Below are 18,308 nucleotides of genomic sequence, written 5' to 3' on the forward strand. Positions count from 1 at the left end.
CTGAGCACTGGGAGGGAGCTTGGAGCTGCATTTCCCCCATCTCACTCCTGTTTCAACTTGTTCCTGTTCTGAGCTCATGCAGGATTTTGTGCTTCTCTACAATGGTGCAGCAGCTCATCTTTTATAGATGTGTTCCCAGTTTTCCTCTGCTGAGTTTCCAGTTCCCTGTTGCTAATTGCATCAATCTACATTTCCACCGGGACTGCAGCAGTGTCATCAGCCTGTAACCTGTCAAATCCCTCCCCAAATTCCATTGTTGTTGTGTCTGTAATGCTTTGGGCGCTTGTTCCTCGCTGTCTACAGTGTGAGCTGGATTTTGATCAAGTGCTTCCTTGCACTATGAGCACACTTCAAGCTGCTGGAGGTGGCTGGATGCAAACACAGAGAGACAGTTGCCCTAAGAGCTGTGCTGCCTGTAATTTGGAAGCAAGATCAGTTGTCTCTTCTGCCAGGCAGCCGGAGCTGACAGCTCTGGAAAGGTTGGTGAAACTTCCCAAAGCCCATTAACACTTTGTTAGGCATTGCTTCTTTCTCACTTGGTACTAAATAATGCACCAGGTGCAGGCTCAGACTGAAGGGAGATGTGTGCCCCAGAGAGGCTTCCAGCACCTCTGCTATTAGACTTTTGGGCATCATCTGTGGGGCTTTATTGGAATATGAATCCCAATATTACCAGTTATATTGTGCCTGGGCCGGTCTGACCCTCGCTGCTGGGCCAAAGGCAGCAACTGTGGTGTATCACCCCAGAGACACCTTTAGCTTGCTGGTGGTTGCAGCTGGGCACTGAACAAGTCCAGGCTTGTTAGGAACCCCGTTTACCTCAGGAGAAAGGCTTCAGGCGATGGTGAAGAGAAAAAGGAGATGGATTCTGCTGGAGGGTTATATCCAGAGGTTTATTCCATGGTTACAGAGGTCTGAATATGGGCAACTGCTCCAACAGAATAGGGACCACATGCTCTGATCACCTTTTTAAGCTCTCGGGGCAGGGGGAGGGGAGGGGACAGGTGAGCACCAATCAGGTGAGAGGGGCAGGGTCTCAGGGGGGGATGACACCCAGACAGGCCAATGACCTCTGGGCCTGAGGGGAATCCTTTGGAAGTGACCAACCACACAACGCCTTGCTGGAATGTTCAGCCTGATTGACAGCCCAGCAGGGGGCGAGGGGGGGAAGGGGAAGAGGGGTAGTGGCACACCTGGGGAAGGGACCCGGAAGTTAAAACAGGCTATTACAACACACTACAACAGGGCTTTTCCTTCTGTCCATGTTGGAGTCCACAGGAACCTGGAGGTTTTTTGGGGTTTAGTGAGTGGGATTGCTTTTTCCTCTGAATGAAGGTTCACACCCCTGCTGTGACTCCTCATGGTCAGGTAACAGAGTTTGTTAAAGTTGTGCTTCCTCTGCAGTCTTTTTTCTTTCAGAATACACTTTCTCCATGTGACGATACCCTTGGGAGCTGGAACATATTTTACTTTTGTTGTTTGGGCACCAAATTTCCCAATATTTTGTTCAGCATTCCTGACGATGATTGGAAGTTGGATTTCTCTGGCCATCTAGTTGTATCACTGAGCAGCAGATTTTCCACCCAGCAGTGGTGGGAAATTTTCCACCCAGCAGTGGCTCCTCTGGGAAGAGTTTGCTGTGAAGATTCAGAGCAAGGATATTAGAGGCAGGGGTTTAATTGGGAAAGGAAAAGGGCATTAATCGCCCCCCAGCAGTGATTGAAATAAACAGGGCCAGGAGACTTCTTCTCCTGTGTAATGCCTTTATTAAAAAGTGATCAGCTCAGGATTGGGCGGCTCGACGGGTCTGCAGCATCTGTCATCTCTCTCAAGGCGACTCAGAGGAGGAGGATATGCGCAGCTCTGTCCACCAGGGGCAGAGCTGGGGATCAGATCCTCTTGGGAGCCTTTTGGGTCTCCTGATCCCATAAGATGGTGTCGTCAGATGTTGCCCCTCCCACTCAGTCGGCCTGGTCTCAGCTCCGGGGTCAACTCCCATGGTCAGGGCGAGAGGGTCCGAAGGTGTTCCGCGTCTCTGCAGGCTCAGCACTCGGTTCCTCACGTCCAGACATCACTCTAGTCTCTCAACTCTTAGGTGGCTCGTTGTTTTTGGGGTTTCTCCATGAGTTTGGAGATGGGGGTCCCACAAAGCATTCTGGTCTTGCGAGTCACTTTGCATAACCCCCCCCCCCACCTTCTCAGGTGTCTTCTTTATTCTGAGAAAGGCAAAACTTAGCTTCGGGCAAGGTCCCCACCCAGGAGAAGGGCCATTACCTCGCCCCAGCCAGGGCTTTTACTAATACAAAAACAACCATTAACGACAGCGACCCGTGATTACAATAACAAAACGCACAGAACTTGGGCAGGGCCAGTGGTCTGGCTGCCTTTTTGAAACTTTTTCTCATAAAAAAATATTAACCGAGTTTTTGTTCATAACAGTCCCCCCTCTTTTTCTTTGATCGAGCTTAAACTCTAAGCTCGCATCAACTCTTAATTTTTGTTTTGAATCTACTATAAATCTCTTGTGCACTTTGGTAATCACGGTTACTTAACCTTGTTACTTTCCTTGGTTTCTTCAGGTTTGTCTTCACGGCAAACACTATTTTACTGAAACAGATAAATAAGCATAGTAAAAATAGCAATCCTCCAAGTGCACACACAGCGAGAAAAACTACCTTTTCCCACACTTCCTTTTTGAAAATCTCCAGGTTCTCCCACCCACTGGGATCAAGTGTAGGAGTTTGATCTTCATTATTTACACATGCTAACCTTTTTATTTCGTTTGAAATGTTCCTAATAATTGAATTCTTAATTTTTAATACTGCCTGGAGCCGAATAATTTTGTTTAACATAGATATTGGGATCCGAATTTGGCTTTTACAATTTTGGATTTTCTCAATTTCTATTTCACTGTGCCTGTTCTGTTTAATTTCTCCCAAATCGTTATATATAGGAACTCCCAAACTTGATCCAGTTTCTTTGGGCAATAAGAAAATTGGTTTTATCACTCCAGCGGTGCAGCTGCCAGACGAGATCAAATCTAGGGGTTTAAGGCTCCCCTGAAATGTGTTCCTAAAGGGGTTTATCTCTTTTCCAGTACACTCATATAAATACTTGTAACAAACAATTTTTCTTACCATTTTCACCATTTCTTTGCTTTTTACTATATCTGCTGAGCTTGTTTCAGCAGCATCCCATTTAAAGCACAACCAGGCTTCCCCTATAGGGCACTCTCCTAGGAGTGGCTGCCTAAAAGTGGCAGTATTGTATATTATCCAATACACTCTCTTATTTTTTTGATAAAAGACCAATTGGGAGAGGTTAACACAATCAGGGTTAGAACTGATGTGGACTCTCGACAAGGAGCTCACTTCCTCCTCACAGCGGGCTTGGTAGCATTCATTGCACGGCTCAGCTGGGCTCCCCTGAGCACCACCAGCAATCAGAGCCATCAGCACTACCCCTCCCAAGAGTCCGGTATGGGTCATCTCACACAGCCTGCCCACCCGGCCTTGCCTCTTGGGGAACTTTACTGAGGACAAGCTTCCAAGCTCTTTAGAGTCCCTTCTACCCGTTTCTCTGGTTAAACCTCTCTTGGTCTGTTCCCTACCAATTTTGGTTTCCCCTCCCAGGGGAGTGTTCTGTAGAGGATTAACCTGAGTCTTTAGAACTAAATTGGGGAACTTAAATAGAATTACTTATTTACAGTCTTAAACTTTTTACCAACATAGTTTACACAGAACAGTCTTAAAACCTTTTAAGCAATATTAGAACTCTGATACCAATTTTTTTCCACACAGTTCAGTCTTTTTGACTCTTCCTTCTGAGAGTCATCTTTAAATCACAGTATACTCAGGTGAATTAACTTGTGAAGCAGATGAATCTCGTCCAGCGCCGGGGGGTGAGAGTGATGTGGACTCTGGTCCAATGCCAGAGGGAAAAACTGGGACTCTGGCCCAATGCCAGAAGGACAAAGGGGTGGAGTCCGATCCAATCCTAGAATGCCAGAGGGAAAAAAAAAACTGGTGTTGAATCCTGGTCCAATGCCAGGAGGTGAGAGTGATGTGAGTCCAACCTTTTTCTTTTGGTCTGCACAGTCGAATTAGTAATGAAGAGTACCTGAAACGGGCTTTCAAACACAGGCATTAATGGTCTGCAATTTAATGATTTTATCAAAACTCAGTTTCTCTGTTTAATGTTATTGGTTAATTTCTCATTTTCCATAGCTTGCATGTTTCTCTCATCAACTTCTACATACTCTGTATTTTGCAAGGAGTTGTATTTCTCAGCTAACTTAACTCCCAAAGTATTTTTATTCCCCTATTTTTCTGTGTATTTAATTCACTAGTTTTTCTGTTCTATTTTTCAAGATCTTATCTATTTATCTCTTGCTTCTGTTTCTCACTTTCACTTACAGCTTAAATACTTCTTTCAACCCCTTACACTTGAATTTTTTTCTCTTTTTTTTTTCTTACGCCATTCTTCTACACAATACACTTCCCTCTAAGGAGATGTGGTAAAACTTATAATGCACAATCTACATTACCTCTATTCTAATTTGTCTATATTTATTCTCACACATTCCTTCACACCTTCAAGACACAAACTGGATCATTATTGCTAGAAAATCACTGTGGCTCCCCTCACCTTGGGGTTGGCCCACAGGTCTCAGCATCTCTGGGCCTCCTGGAAGGGCCCTGGCTCTGGTTGCCTCTGGTGCACATTCACCTGTGAGGCTGTCTGCGTGTCACTCACGCTCTCGCAGCTACGGCTCCCTCACACATCTGGGGAGCACTAGTCTCGTTTGCAGGTCACACACACTCTTTGGCCACAGCCCCCACCAGCCTGGGGGACACAAGCCTGGTTTGCAGGTCACACATACACACACTTCCACTGCCCCCTTCCCAGTGCCCGGGAAGTTGAGGCTGACTTTGCTTGTGACTCACTCTCACGCACACAACAAGACAACAATAAGGTACCTTTTACTTTCACATCACTTATTACAAGTTAAGTATTACTGGCCAGTTTTTGGTGCTATTGGATATCCTTTCTACCTAGCTGTTTTTTTCTAACTTCAGATGTTTTTCACTATACTATACTATACTATACTATACTATACTATACTATACTATACTTCTTAGTACTTTGTTGAGACAGGACTTATCTGCTCCTGTATCTACTCAAAAATTCTAATTTTCTTCATTTAGGGTCCCACTTCAAAGTTTACCAGGGGCTCTTCTAGATGTTACATCAGGTCCCCTATAGTGTAAAGCCCCTGACCCTCTAATCGTCACCTTTAAGGATCTTCCCTAAATTATCTTGTTCCCTGGCTATTGCCTCATCAAGACTGAGTTTTCTACAAAACCTCCTGACGTGTCCTGCCTTTCCACAGTAAGAGCAATGTCGCTCTCTCAAAGGGCCTTGAGGCGTCTCCATCCCTCTTGTACCTGACAGTACTGACTTATCCTTGCCTCCTCCTGGTGGTGGACCCGCCCACCCTGCACTTTCTCTAGCTACAGCAACCATGATCTTAGCCTTGGCCTTTGCTTTATCTTCCTCCCTCCTTAAATACACCTTCAATGCCTCTCTTAATAACTCATTAATGTCCTTCTCTTGCCAATCTTCCATCTTTTCCAGTTTTCTCCTTATATCAAGCCAAGATTTGGTAACAAATTGGACTTTTAGCAGCATTTGACCTCCCGGGGTGTCTGGGTCTATTCTAGAGTACAACTGGAAATTCCGCCTTAGGCGATTAAGCCAGGCAGCAGGAGCTTCATCCTTTTCCTGTGTACCCTCAAATGTCAATTGGGTATTAGTTCCTTTGGGAACTGACTCTTTGATCCCCCGTATTATCAAAGACCTATATTCCCTCATGGCCTTCCTCCCCTCCTCCTGGTTAGGGTTCCAGTTGGGCTCTGTTAGTGGCAATTTCTGTTCACCTGTTGGCACCTGGGGTCCTGGACTGTTATCTTTCTCCCAAATTTTTATGCCAGCCGCCCTTATCATCTGGACCTCTTCTGGGGAAAATAATATACTCAGGATGGAATTCATCTCCCCCCAAGTGTAGATATTTGGACCTAGAAATTGATCCACTTGGTTGGCTATGCCCACTGGGTCCTCAACTAAATGCCCCAACTCTTTCTTGAATCCTCTCACCTCAGAAGAAGTTAGGGGAGCATTCCCAAAGCCAACACCTCCCGCCACTCCTCCCATAGGAACCTCTCTGAGGGGAAAGAGTCTCTCTGCCTTGGATCTGGTACTACAGTACGGCCCATCTTCAGATGCCAAACTACTTTGAGGGACATCTGGGTTACCCTGAACTTTCTGCCCATCAGCAGGTGTATTTGCTGATAGCTGTTTACTGGGCGAGGAGGCATTTGTGTCCCAACTAGGAGGAGGTAAAGGGACAGCAATAGGAGGGGGAGAAGAGCCTGAGTAGATATTAAGCGGAGCTGGAGAAGGGCTGGAGAATACAGCAGGTGGAGTATGCACTCGTGGTGGTGCAGAAGGAACTGGAGGAGATACTGGGTTTATCATAGCGGAAGCTGAAGAGGTAGAAGGAGGAGTTTGAGCAGGTGGTAATGAGATGGCAGCCGGGGGAGGAACTGGACCTGCCATTTGAGGTGCTTGAAGAAGAGGATTATAAAGTGGAGGGGCAGAAGGAGGCAAATAATCCAGGGGGTCCCATCTTTTACTAGTCCTATCATCCCCTCCTTCATTCCCCTCTTTCTTCCTCTGTACCTTACAAATTCGCACCCCTTCATCCTCAACAGCGCTCTTTACCCAGCAAGCTACATACAATAATTGCTCAGGATCAGTATCCCCTCGAGCTGTCAGATAATTATTTAATTGTTGGCACATCCACTTATCCTTTGTCCCACACCAAGGCCATCCTCCTTGCACCTCTAATTCTGGCCAGACTTCCATACAATAATGGATCATTTTCACTTTATATAATCCCTCCATGGCCTCTATAGAATCCCATTTTACTAACAGTTCTCCTAAAGGGACTACTGGGATGTATATACCTCAGTCTCTTGCCAGTCTTTTTACTATTACAACATCCCATTTTTCAGGTCTCAATAAAAAAAAGTCCCGAAGGTGCCTCTACTAACCGGGAATTTCAAAAAAAACCTTGTTTGAGGAGCTTCAACCTACTCCACTGAACTTCAAATTTCTGCCTGATGCTCAGGATTTTATACTGAAACAACTGCCCGATCTCTTGATTGCCCAACTTCCCAACATCAGGTCTTACATCTATCGGGACTTGAACACACGAAGCCTCGGCCAAGAATCCGGGTCGTGCCTGACACCCTCAATCAGGAAAAACAACTGCCTGATTTTTTAGTTCACCTAACCTGCCAATTTTTAGGCTTCAAGTATCAGGACTTAAAAGCAAACCGCAGCCTCCCTCGCTGGTGTTTGTGCCTGACTCCCTTTGTCAGGACTTACTTTGCCTGCAGGGCTTGTGAAACACCCGAATCCTTCTCGGGACTGACAAATCTTACTCGAATCCTTCTCGAGACTTACAAAAGTGCCTGACCTCCCTTTGTCAGGACTTTGGGGTGCGTGCCACTCATACACAGTAATTCACTCCGCACGCCCGGAGTGGGGGGGCCCTTTATTCCCCCTTGGGAGATGACTTCACTCACGCTAATTCCACTCGCTTTCCCCTGTTCCCGGCCTGCCCCTTCGCAGGAGTCAGGAAACGCGGTACTGAAGGGTCCCTCTCACTTCGAAGGTCCGGCTGCCAGCCCTCGTCTCACTCACACACACATGCGCACGTCTCCCACTCCCGCCACTGGATTTCTCACCAGTCCGGTGCTCCGGTGCTCCTCTGTGTCGCTGTCCTGAGCCGATCCCTCTTGGTCCTCGTAGCCAGCTGTCCTCTGAAGATCCAAGATGGCCAGTCCTGAGTCCTCTTGCGGCGTGGCTATCCCAGACGAGTCCCCAGCTGAAATAAACAGGGCCAGGAGACTTCTTCTCCTTTTTAATGCCTTCATGAAAAGTGATCAGCTCAGGATTGGGTAGCTCGGCAGGTCTGCAGCTTCCTGTCGTCTCTCCCAAGGCAACTCAGAGGAGGAGGATATGCACAGCTTTGTCCACAAGGGGCAGAGCTGGGGATCAAGTCCTCGTGGGAGCCTTTAGGGCCTGCTGATCCCTTTCCAGTTGTTGTTCTCCCAGCCAAGTTGGCCCGGGCTCACTGCCGGGGACGACTCCTCCGGTCAAGGCAAGAGGGACTCCGAAGGTGTTCCGCGTCTCTGCAGGTTCAGCACTCGGCTCCTCACGTCCAGACATCACTCCAGTCTCTCAACTCTTATTTGGCTCGTTATTTTTGGGGTTCCTGCACGTTTGGAGTAGGGGTCCCACAGCATGCTGGTCCTTGGAGTCACTTTGCATAGTCCCCCCCCCCACCCTCTCAGGTCTCTTCACCCTTCAGGGAAAAGTACACCTTAGCCTGGAGCAAGGCTCTGCTAATACAAAAGGAGCGATTAGCCACAACAACCCATGATTACAATAACAAAACACGAAGAACTTCAGCAGCTACAGTGATCTGGCTGCCTTTTTGTAACTTTTTCTCACAAAAAAAAATATTAACCGAATTTTTGTTCATAACAGGAGCCGCGGCAGGAGCCGGCCATAGCGGCAGCTTGCCGTGCCCAGGGCCGCAGCCGCAGCTCTCCCCTGCCGGCCACAGCAGCAGCCGCTCGCCTCCGAGGCTCCGGCGCTTCCCGAAAACGAGGGGCCCGGCCCCAGCATGCCCTGGAGCCCCGCAGCGAGAGGAGCCGCCGGCGCCGCAAAGGGCAGTGCAGAGGGCGCAGGGTGAGGAGGAGGAGATGAGGCTCGCTCTGGGCCGCGCTGGGGCAGTTCTGCCCTGTCAGCCTTCGCCTTGAGCCCTTTGCTTCTTTGTCATGAGCCCTGATCCCCGTCCTTGGCCAAGGGCCCCCACAGCCCTTTGCAGGGCTGCAGGAAAAGCTGCCTCAGTCACAGAATCACAGAATCACTGGCTTGGAAGACAGACACTTTCAAGATCATCGAGTCCAACCCATGCCCTAACACCTCAACTGAAGCACGGGACCGAATGCCACATCCAGTCGTGTTTTAAAGGCTTGCAGGGATGGTGAGTCCACCAGCTCCCTGGAGGGGTCTGTCCCAGGAAGAACCAGGATAACACTGGGGCCTTCTACCCCCTGGCACTTGGAGCTCTGGAAGTTTGTCTTTCTGCTTAGGCAAAGGCCATGGAAAAGGACTGGGAAAAGTAGTCACAAATCGAGTAGCCTACAGAGCTCTAAATTGATGTGCAAGGAATACAGAAAAGATAGAAAAGAAAAAAAGGCCAAACCCAAATGGCATCAGCAAAGTCTTGTGCATGAACACATAGCTGCAAAGGGTCTTCTCAGCCCTATTTCTTTGTATTTCTGGGAACCAGAGAAATCCTGCTTGAGCCTCTGGGGAGATGGGTTTGGGAGGTAAAAGTTCATTTCTTTTTTCTCCTTGGGGCAGCTCCTATTGCTAGCATCAGCTGAGCCTCTCTCCAGCCTGATGCCTGTTCTGATTGTTGCAGCAAAACAACTGATGGCAGACAGAAGACACTGACGCTTGCAGAGATGTGACTTTTTCCAGTGCCAGCTGTGAGTGGGAGTCAGAAGAAAAACTCCTGAAAGCACAACTCCATTGGAAGATTGCCTTCCTTTTCATTCCGATGCTCTAGATCCACTTCTGAATTGTCAGTTGTTCGTTAAGGATTGGAAGTTCTCTTTCATTATTTTTTTCATGTGGTTTGGAAGTGGAGGAAGCTCTCGTTCATTCACAAACTCCAGACCAAAGTGCCTTTGGAAGATGCCCCTCATGGCAGTTTTTGCCCAGCCATGGTACTTGTGGATATAAGAAAGCAAGGGCAATGGTATTTGCAGCCAAAACCCAGCAAAGCTTGGCTCAGCCAAAACATCCTGGGGAGATAGAGGCCTCCAGCTGTTCCTAGAAATCAGCAGAGTTCCAGCAAATGGTTGTGTAGCACTAAGTGCAATCTCTTTGCCTGGATCAGAGCCTTGCTCAGCTGAAGAAGCAGAAAGATCATCAAGGAGCTCCCAAAGGCCCCTCACATCATTTTGATTTTGCTCATCTTGTGTAAGTTCACAACTAAACGTGCATTTGCATTTGAGCTAATGAGAGAAAAAAAAAGTGAAGAGGCTTTATGGCAGGGCCATGGCATTGCACAAGAGGAATCACTGGTGTGCATTTCATTGGACCTCTCTCAATCCTATAAAAGCATTGTAGCCCTGATTTGAAATAGGCTGGTATGAACCAACTTGGAGAGACAGAGACTAAAATGGCTTATGGGGTTTTTTTTTAAAAGTGAGAAAAACTATCCAAAGGGTGTTGTTTTGTGACATTTTAAAATATACTACCTCAAAATTACAAACTGCAATAAATTAAGAATTTAAAAAGGTGTGTTTTGGTATATGAATAATGAAAACTACAAAAATGTGCAGATATGAATGCATGTTTTCATAAAAATCATGAAATTCTAGACAAAAAAAATACATGCCCTGAACTACAATACAAAGGCAGATAGAACTGTACTTGGATGATCTCTTTTTAGATTGCTGGAGTTCTTTCCTTGTGAAGAGGAGCTAGGGTATTGCTGAAGAAAAGTGGCACCAGCAGGACAGGGTAGCGTGCCGTGCTCCATGCAGAGGCTGCCAGGGGCTGCCCAAAGAGTGCCCTGCTGCAGCCAGAGCCCTCCTGGCCCGGGGCCCGGGAGCAAAGGGCCAGGGCAGGCGCCTCCTCCTCGTCCTGACCCTGCCACCGCTCCCTGCTGCTGCTGCTGAGGGAAAGAGGAGACTCTCCTAAGGCCCCATGAACGAATGCACTTACACAGCCCTGGGGATGCCAGTGAAGGAAACCATGTGTCATGTAATGCATATGTGACCAGAGTCACCAAACACCACCTAAACATGGAATTGTTGCACCTCACTAGGACAGGCAGAAATTTAAAGAATTAACTGGAGACTTCAGGGCACAAGAGGCTAGAGGAGGGAAACAACTCTGAAGGGAAAAACCATCATATCTGGAGGGGAAAACATCTCCGCCTGCTCAGAATCGGTTGAGGGAACATGTCTCTAATCCTCTCCAGAAAGGGATGCTTTAAGTGACCTTTGCACCTCCAACTGCCTTCAACCAGAGCCAGGAAGATTCAATTATGTAAATGTTACATAGATAGATAGATAGATAGATAGATAGATAGATAGATAGATAGATAGATAGATAGATAGATAGATAGATAGATTTCGTTACTGAAATCTCTATTTACTGTCCTCTCTGTTGCTACAGATATCAGAACTTGGTAGCCAGTGCCACACTCAACTACAATCCTGAGATTGCTCTCCTGTTGCTTCAAAAAAGCACACTCTTGGGGAATGTGGAGCATGTAGGTCCTTACAGAAAGGGATCAGACCCAGAGCATTGCACTGGGAACTGCACTCTTTTTGCATCTGTGCTCAGGCAAGTTCTTCTCTTGGACTCGACCACACTGGTGGAGCTAAACTGGTTGGAATCAGAAATGCAGCCCAGTTCCTGTGACCTCTGAGGAGCAGCTGAAATGCAAGGGCATTGACCTCCTGCTGAATTCCCAAACACAACACACACTGATTCCCTGGGCTGCCAAAAGGCATGAGCACTACTAAGCTCAAAGTGATCTGTAAGGCCATACTGGCTGGCCTGGAACCACAACAGCTCCTTCTGCACCAAGGTCCCTGCACAGAATGATGTGTTCTCATGCAAAACTACTGCATTCTCCAGAAGTGATACCTTGGAAATTAAAATTCTAGCAGACCCAGTCCCAGTGCTATAAAAGGGCAGAAAATAATGATGAAAAGAACTTTAGCTGGGAGAAGAAGAAAATGAACAGCCTCTTCCTCCAAGCAAACCAACAAAAAAAAAAAAAAAAAAAAAAAAAAAAAAAAAAAAAAAAACAAGAAAAAAAAAGGGGGAACAGTCATGTCATTTCCAAAAGTGGCTCAAATATTTGGATGCACTGAGGAGATGCTGAAGGCCCCTCACGAGGCTCCTGCTCCTGTTGTCCAAGCTAAAGCTTTCTCATCCTGACCAAACAAGCACCCTTCTCAAACTTCTCAACATCCCTAGGATACTTTAACCCCCTATCCCACTGCCTAAGTATAACCAACTTCCTCAAAGGAGGACAGAACATCGCATCCCACCTAATTGACCTCTCCTGATACAAAATAGTAGGTCCAGAGGGGCTAGCCAGCCTACAACTTATAGCAACCAAAACTGCCACCACCCTCCACTCAGGCCTAATAAAAGCTTACTTAGGATCATTCACCTTATCCATTCTCATCATCCTCGTAGCCACATACAGAAATGACCAATGCCCTCAACCTTCGTAAAAACCACCAAATCCTCAAAATCATCAACAACGCCCTAATCGACCTCCCAGTGCCATCAAACATCTCAACATGATGAAACTTTGGGTCTCTAGTAGGCATTTGCCTAATTACTCAAATCGTCACAGGTCTTCTGCTAGCTATGCACTACACAGCAGATACCCATCTAGCCTTCTCCTCTGTCGCTCACATATGCCGAGACGTACAATTCGGCTGACTCATCCGCAACCTCCATGCAAACGGAGCCTCCTTCTTCTTCATTTGCATCTACCCGCACATCAGCCGAGGACTCTACTACGGCTCATACCTAAACAAAGAAACTTGAAACATTGGAGTCATCCTCCTCCTAACCCTCATAGCAACCGCCTTCGTAGGATACATCCTACCATGAGGCCAAATATCATTCTGAAGAGCTACTGTAATCACAAACCTATTGTCAGCCATCCCTTACATCGGGCAAACACTAGTCAAATGAGCCTGAGGAGGGTTCTCTGTCGACAACCCCACACTGACCCGATTCTTCGCTCTCCACTTCCTCCTTCCCTTCGTCATCGTAGGCCTTACTCTCGTCCATCTCACCTTTCTCCCCGAAACAGCCTCAAACAACCTGCTAGGCATTCCCACAGACTGTGACTAGATCCCCTTCCACTCATACTACACCACAAAGACATCCTAGGATTCGTACTAATGCTCTTCCTGCTCGTCTCACTAGCCCTATTCTCCCTCAACCTCCTAGGTGACCCAGAAAACTTCACCCCAGCCAACCCACTAGTCACCCCTCCTCACATTAATCCCGAGTGATATTTCCTATTTGCTTACACCATCCTCTGATCCATCCCAAACAAACTAGGAGGCTTACTATCTCTAGCCACCTCAATCCTCGTCGTATTCCTCACCCCACTACTACATACATCAAAACTACAATCAATACCCTTCCGCCCCCTATCACAAATCCTGTTCTGAACCCTAGTCGCCAACATCCTCATCCTAACCTGAGTAGGCAGCCAGACAGTAGGACACCCCTTCATCATCATTGGCCAACTAGCCTCATTCACATACTTCACAATCATTCTAATTCTGTTCCCTCTGATTGAGGCAATTGTCAGTGGGCTGTTGCACACTCACAGGAGCCTTGCTTTTTCCACTGTGTGAGCGCAGCCTGCAAACTTGCAGGGCAGTGTTAAAATGATTGAGTGAATTGCTCCTTTGGTTTTCGCTGCCTATGGCATTACTTATGGTGCCTATTTTATGACACATTTCACAAGTAAGTAGATGTTTCCTCTCTACTTAGGTTAGGGTGTATCCTTACCTGGCTTTTGTATGTCTTCCTGCTCTTTCTTAGTGACTGAATTTCTGATTTTGAAACAGAAAGAGCATTAGGATGCCACTGGTTTGGTAAAGCTCCTGTCAAGGCGTTCAGCTAAAAAGGGGGTGTCTGTAGCCACAGGGGCAGCTAGGTATATACATGCAAGTATCCGTGCTCCAGTGTAGGTGCCCTGGACACCCCAGTCAGGCAGATAGGAGTGGGCTCTGACACTCAGGGCTTCTGTGAAACAAGGCAACCTTCTGATGTCACTACGAGAAGGTGGCAACCTTTAAGTTTTTAAAGGTTTATTAAACCTTAAGAAAAGACTGTATAAGGAAAGATTGCAGCACTGGGAAGTCTCCATGATTAGCAGTCACATGCTCATCTACAAAAGGGATACTCTGCTTTTTTTACCCTTAGCCCCTCCCAATGTTTTGTCAGTCAATTCTTTCTCTACCGTCCAGTGGTGGAGATTACTTTCTTGCATCTTGATTGGAGGTCAATTGTTGTTACACCCCGCCTGCTGGTCACAAGCCAGCCCTCCCCAAATGCCCTGACTACCAAGACTATTACAAGGGGGATAAGAAAGAGGACTATGGGAGGACATATTACAATAACAGCACTTTACATTTGAACATAATATCTATCCACATAATATCTATCTCTTAATTGTGAGAGCCAACTATTACATTACTCACCTATAACGCACAGAAGCAGGAGAGAAGGCACTGGGTTGGCATAACAGCTGAAATCATTGCTAACAAATCTCCCCACATATTTGCACCTTTATTGGACATGGCCAGGACTCCTGTGAATGTACATCTCTGCCTTTCTTCCCCTTTGGAAGCAGTCAAACTGGCAACTCATGGGGAAACCAAGGGCTTTGTGGGGGCTGCATTGCTCTGTACACACCCAGGCCACCCGTGGAACAGAGCTTTGGTGCCTAAAAAGATCAACCAGAGGAAAACAGCTGGAGGAGGTTTCATTTGGACCTTTCTTAGCCGCTAACAGAAGTTGTCAAAATGAAAGTGACCAAGCAAGGCCTGATCCCTGCTGCCAGCTCAGGGTTAGAAAGGAGGCATTACTTGATTTCAGTGCTGGGTGCACAGGGAATCACTTCCCTAAGCCCTGCACACCCAGCAATCTCACCTAGTAGTTTGTATCCATGGAACTAAGACATATTCAATACTTTGCTGAAACTTACTGGCTAAACATTACCTCCAGTTTTTTGACATATTTCAATCACTTCTCAGAATTTATTGACATCAGAGTAGGAGTGTCCTGTAGCTCCCTGCTGGTCATTGTCACAGGTTCAGGTGACCCATGCACAAAATAACCCAGGACAAAACTGGGCTTGCAAAGCAAATTCATTCTATTAGTTGCAGGAGCATATAATACATACTGACCTCTGGATTCCCAAAAATCCACTGAACAGGAAAAGGAGTTGGAGCGTGGTGCTCGGCAGCAGGGGCAGGTAGGCAGTGCACTTCCAGGACATCCCCTGGATCAAAACGCTGTGCATCTCGTCCTTCTCAACCCTTCAGCCCAGAACTAGGCCTTGTATCGCCTGCTTAGGAGTGGAATTTTACAGCAGGAGTTAGAGCAGCAGCTCACACATGCCTGGCGTGTGAGATGAGGCCATGATGGCTCAGGATGACTCCATGACTCCCTGCCACCAAGGGCTGCATTGTGCATTGTTCTCCTTTCAAAGCTTGACTGCTCACCCATTGACCAATCCATTGTTTCTCTTTCAAGGGTCATGGTCCCACCTGCTAAACAAGACACTTTTCTTCATTGTCTTGTCAACCTGCTCAAACATGGATCAAATATGGCAGGGCCTGGGACACGACTTCAGTTCCTGACACAGTCATTTGGGAAATATTCCCATTCCTCAAACTCTCCTTTGGTGGTCAAGAGCCTCCTAAAACACTTTCTTCCTTTTGAATGCATTCCAGCTACCTTCTTAGCAGGACCACTCTCCTTATTCTCAAGGCCAAGATTGGCACTTGCACACAGTAAGCACGGCAGTGGGGGAATACATGGTTCAGCACTCCTGTTAAAGCTAAAGGAATTCAAAAGACTATGCCCTGTTTGTTAGACTAAATGCCTCTCCTTCCTATTCTGAGAATCAAACACCAGTGTTTCATCAATACACCCTGCAGGTGCTCTTGCTGAGTGAAGCCACATTGCTGTGTCAATAAAGCAGCCGGGACTCAGTTTCTTCATGCAGGAAAAGCCAATTCTTTATTCACATAACTCATTTTTATGCTGTTTTCACAGACTTGTGTTCAACTCCAGCTGGCTAGTAGTTTCCTTGCCACACAATTTATTGCTTAGAAGGTGTATTAGTGTGTACATGTTAAGACTCTCTCTTTTTAAGACTCACTGTTACTCAGGTGATTACATTTTTCTTTCGTGGATGCTCATGGGACAGGTTTCTTGTTTATTACAGATGCAAACAGTTTTCTTAGCACAATAGCTTGTGCTAACTGCACTCATGACTATTCCCATGGGAAGTTAGCTGGCTGCACGTAGAAGATGGAACAGGCCAGCTGGGAATTTACCACAGTGTGGTAAATAGGTATGATTTGTGCTGATAACAATTGAAACAAGAATCAATATTGATACAGTAATTAATATTTGTAAATATTAAAACAGGTAAAATTAGTAATGCCGAAGAAAAAGGGAGAGGAGGGGCACCATGCTCCCCCCCGCTCCGCAGATGTTCAGGAACAGGAGGAAAGCAAGAGATAATGGTTGCTAAAAATTAACAAATGGTTGCTAAAAATTAAACTCTCTGGTTGTGTCCCAGGAAAATGCTAATTATAAGGGATTTATTGCCTTGATACTCTGTCGAAGGAAGGAGACCAGGACACCAGATGGTTCATCACAGGTCCAGTTTATTGAAGAAAGCATCAAACACTTATACAGCAAATAATAAGCTTATGAATATTCTGTAAGCCAAGCAATCTATTGGTTAAACTATACCATCAGCTCTTCCTCATTCCTTTGGGCCTACGTTCTCTACTTCTCACATCTTGCTGTCCATTTCTTTATCATACTCAGCTAGGCCCAAGGACACGTTATCTTGCAGGTGCAAGATTTGGAATTAGCCACGGTCTTGTACTTTTCCATTCTCTAGTCAGCTAAATTCCCAACAGACACCTGCCTGCAAAAAGGCCTCTGCCCTAGTTAGGACATCTTTACCAAATTTATTCGGCTGTGTCCTCTCTCCTCAAGCCACTCTTTGACAAAACTCTCCACAATACTCAGATGTAGTAATTATGTTAGTTTTGGCTTACATTGTATTGGCTTGGTGTAACCCAAAGGTTAATTAAAGGACACAGAGGAGGACTACAAAATCTTCATCAGATGACCCCCAAAGACTTGTGTGACCACCAACCAAGTGGTGGCATATGGATGGTAAAGGTGATGATGAGGGCAGAGGTAGAAGTGTGAAGAATCGAAAATGGGAGGAGACGGCATTGACACATGGTATATAAGGACGAATATTCACTTGGCAAGCTTGTATGTGATGTGGCAAGGGTCCCAGAGGCCTGCACTCCGTACCCCGCAGTTATCTGTTGCTTATGCGCTATTATTAGAAACAAATTATCCCTTATTTTAATCAAATTATATTCTATCCAATTTTATATTTTTATATTTTAAATATTCAATTAAAATTGCTACTACTTTTAATATTGTTTGGGGGTGTTTTTATGACGGGATAATTGGGAAAACATAACAATAGGTAGGCCTGATTTTATAAGGCCTTTCTTTTCTAATAACTCTACCTGTGTGCAACACATTATGACTTTCTTTCAGAAATTAATGAAGAAAACACAAATTGCCTGCTGAAACCCTTCTGCCCCCTTCCAAATCAGTTTACTCCTCAAGCACATGCCTCAGGCACATCCCTGATGTGCCTCTCTCCCAGCAGCTCAGAGCTGCATTGCACAGTGCTTGCTGTGTGCCAGAGAGCACAAAGCAGGCTGGCCTGGTGGGCCTGAATATTTCTGGCAAACACTCTGCATCTCACACCTTTGCTCTGGCTCAGTGCAGAACTGCAGGATTGCAGGTGCTTCCTCCCAGAGCTGCGTGAGGCGCTGGCTCCTGCAGATGTGCCCTGCCAAGCTGTCCCTGCCTCACGCTGGCCTCGCTTCCCCTGGCACAAGTGCCAGGCCTGAAGGAGCTGCCCTGTGCTCCAGCCTGCCGAGCAGCCTGGCTCCCTGCCCCGGTGCCCAGAGTGCTGCACACACTGCTGGCCTTTGCCAGGAGTTGCAGGGCAGCCAGCAGAAGAGGAGGAATCCTCAGGCAGCCCAGCAGCCCGCGGCTGCCCTTGGCCTTTCTCTGCTCCTGGGCACACTCCAGACGGCCATGGCCTCCAGCCCAGCCACCTGCGCTTCCCCTTGGCAGCAGCCAGCTGCCACCTGGGCTCTGAGAGCGGAGGATTCGCCCGCTTCCAGCAAGAGGCACCCAGGGCCCGGCTGCTGCCTCTTGCAGCTCCAAGGGCCTCCTTCCAGCCTGCCTCTGCCGGGGCTCAGGCTGCTCCGGCCTCTGCCGGGGCTCTGCTGGGGCTCCAGCCCGGGCAAGGC

The 18,308-nt window shown here is 47.0% G+C and overlaps 1 protein-coding gene and 1 pseudogene across 1 annotated transcript in view; one reads left to right on the plus strand and one right to left on the minus strand.

The window, feature by feature from the left end:
• Positions 1-18,308, minus strand: part of LOC131093333 (zinc finger protein 850-like) — a 628,085-nt pseudogene that overhangs the window by 356,489 nt on the left and 253,288 nt on the right.
• The window catches only part of LOC131093446 (TOG array regulator of axonemal microtubules protein 2-like), a 128,814-nt gene that overhangs the window by 68,180 nt on the left and 42,326 nt on the right, over positions 1-18,308 (plus strand). The gene's annotated exons all lie outside the window — the stretch shown is intronic.

The sequence above is a fragment of the Melospiza georgiana genome, chromosome 25 (genome assembly GCF_028018845.1).
Source record: "Melospiza georgiana isolate bMelGeo1 chromosome 25, bMelGeo1.pri, whole genome shotgun sequence".
NCBI lineage: Eukaryota > Metazoa > Chordata > Aves > Passeriformes > Passerellidae > Melospiza > Melospiza georgiana.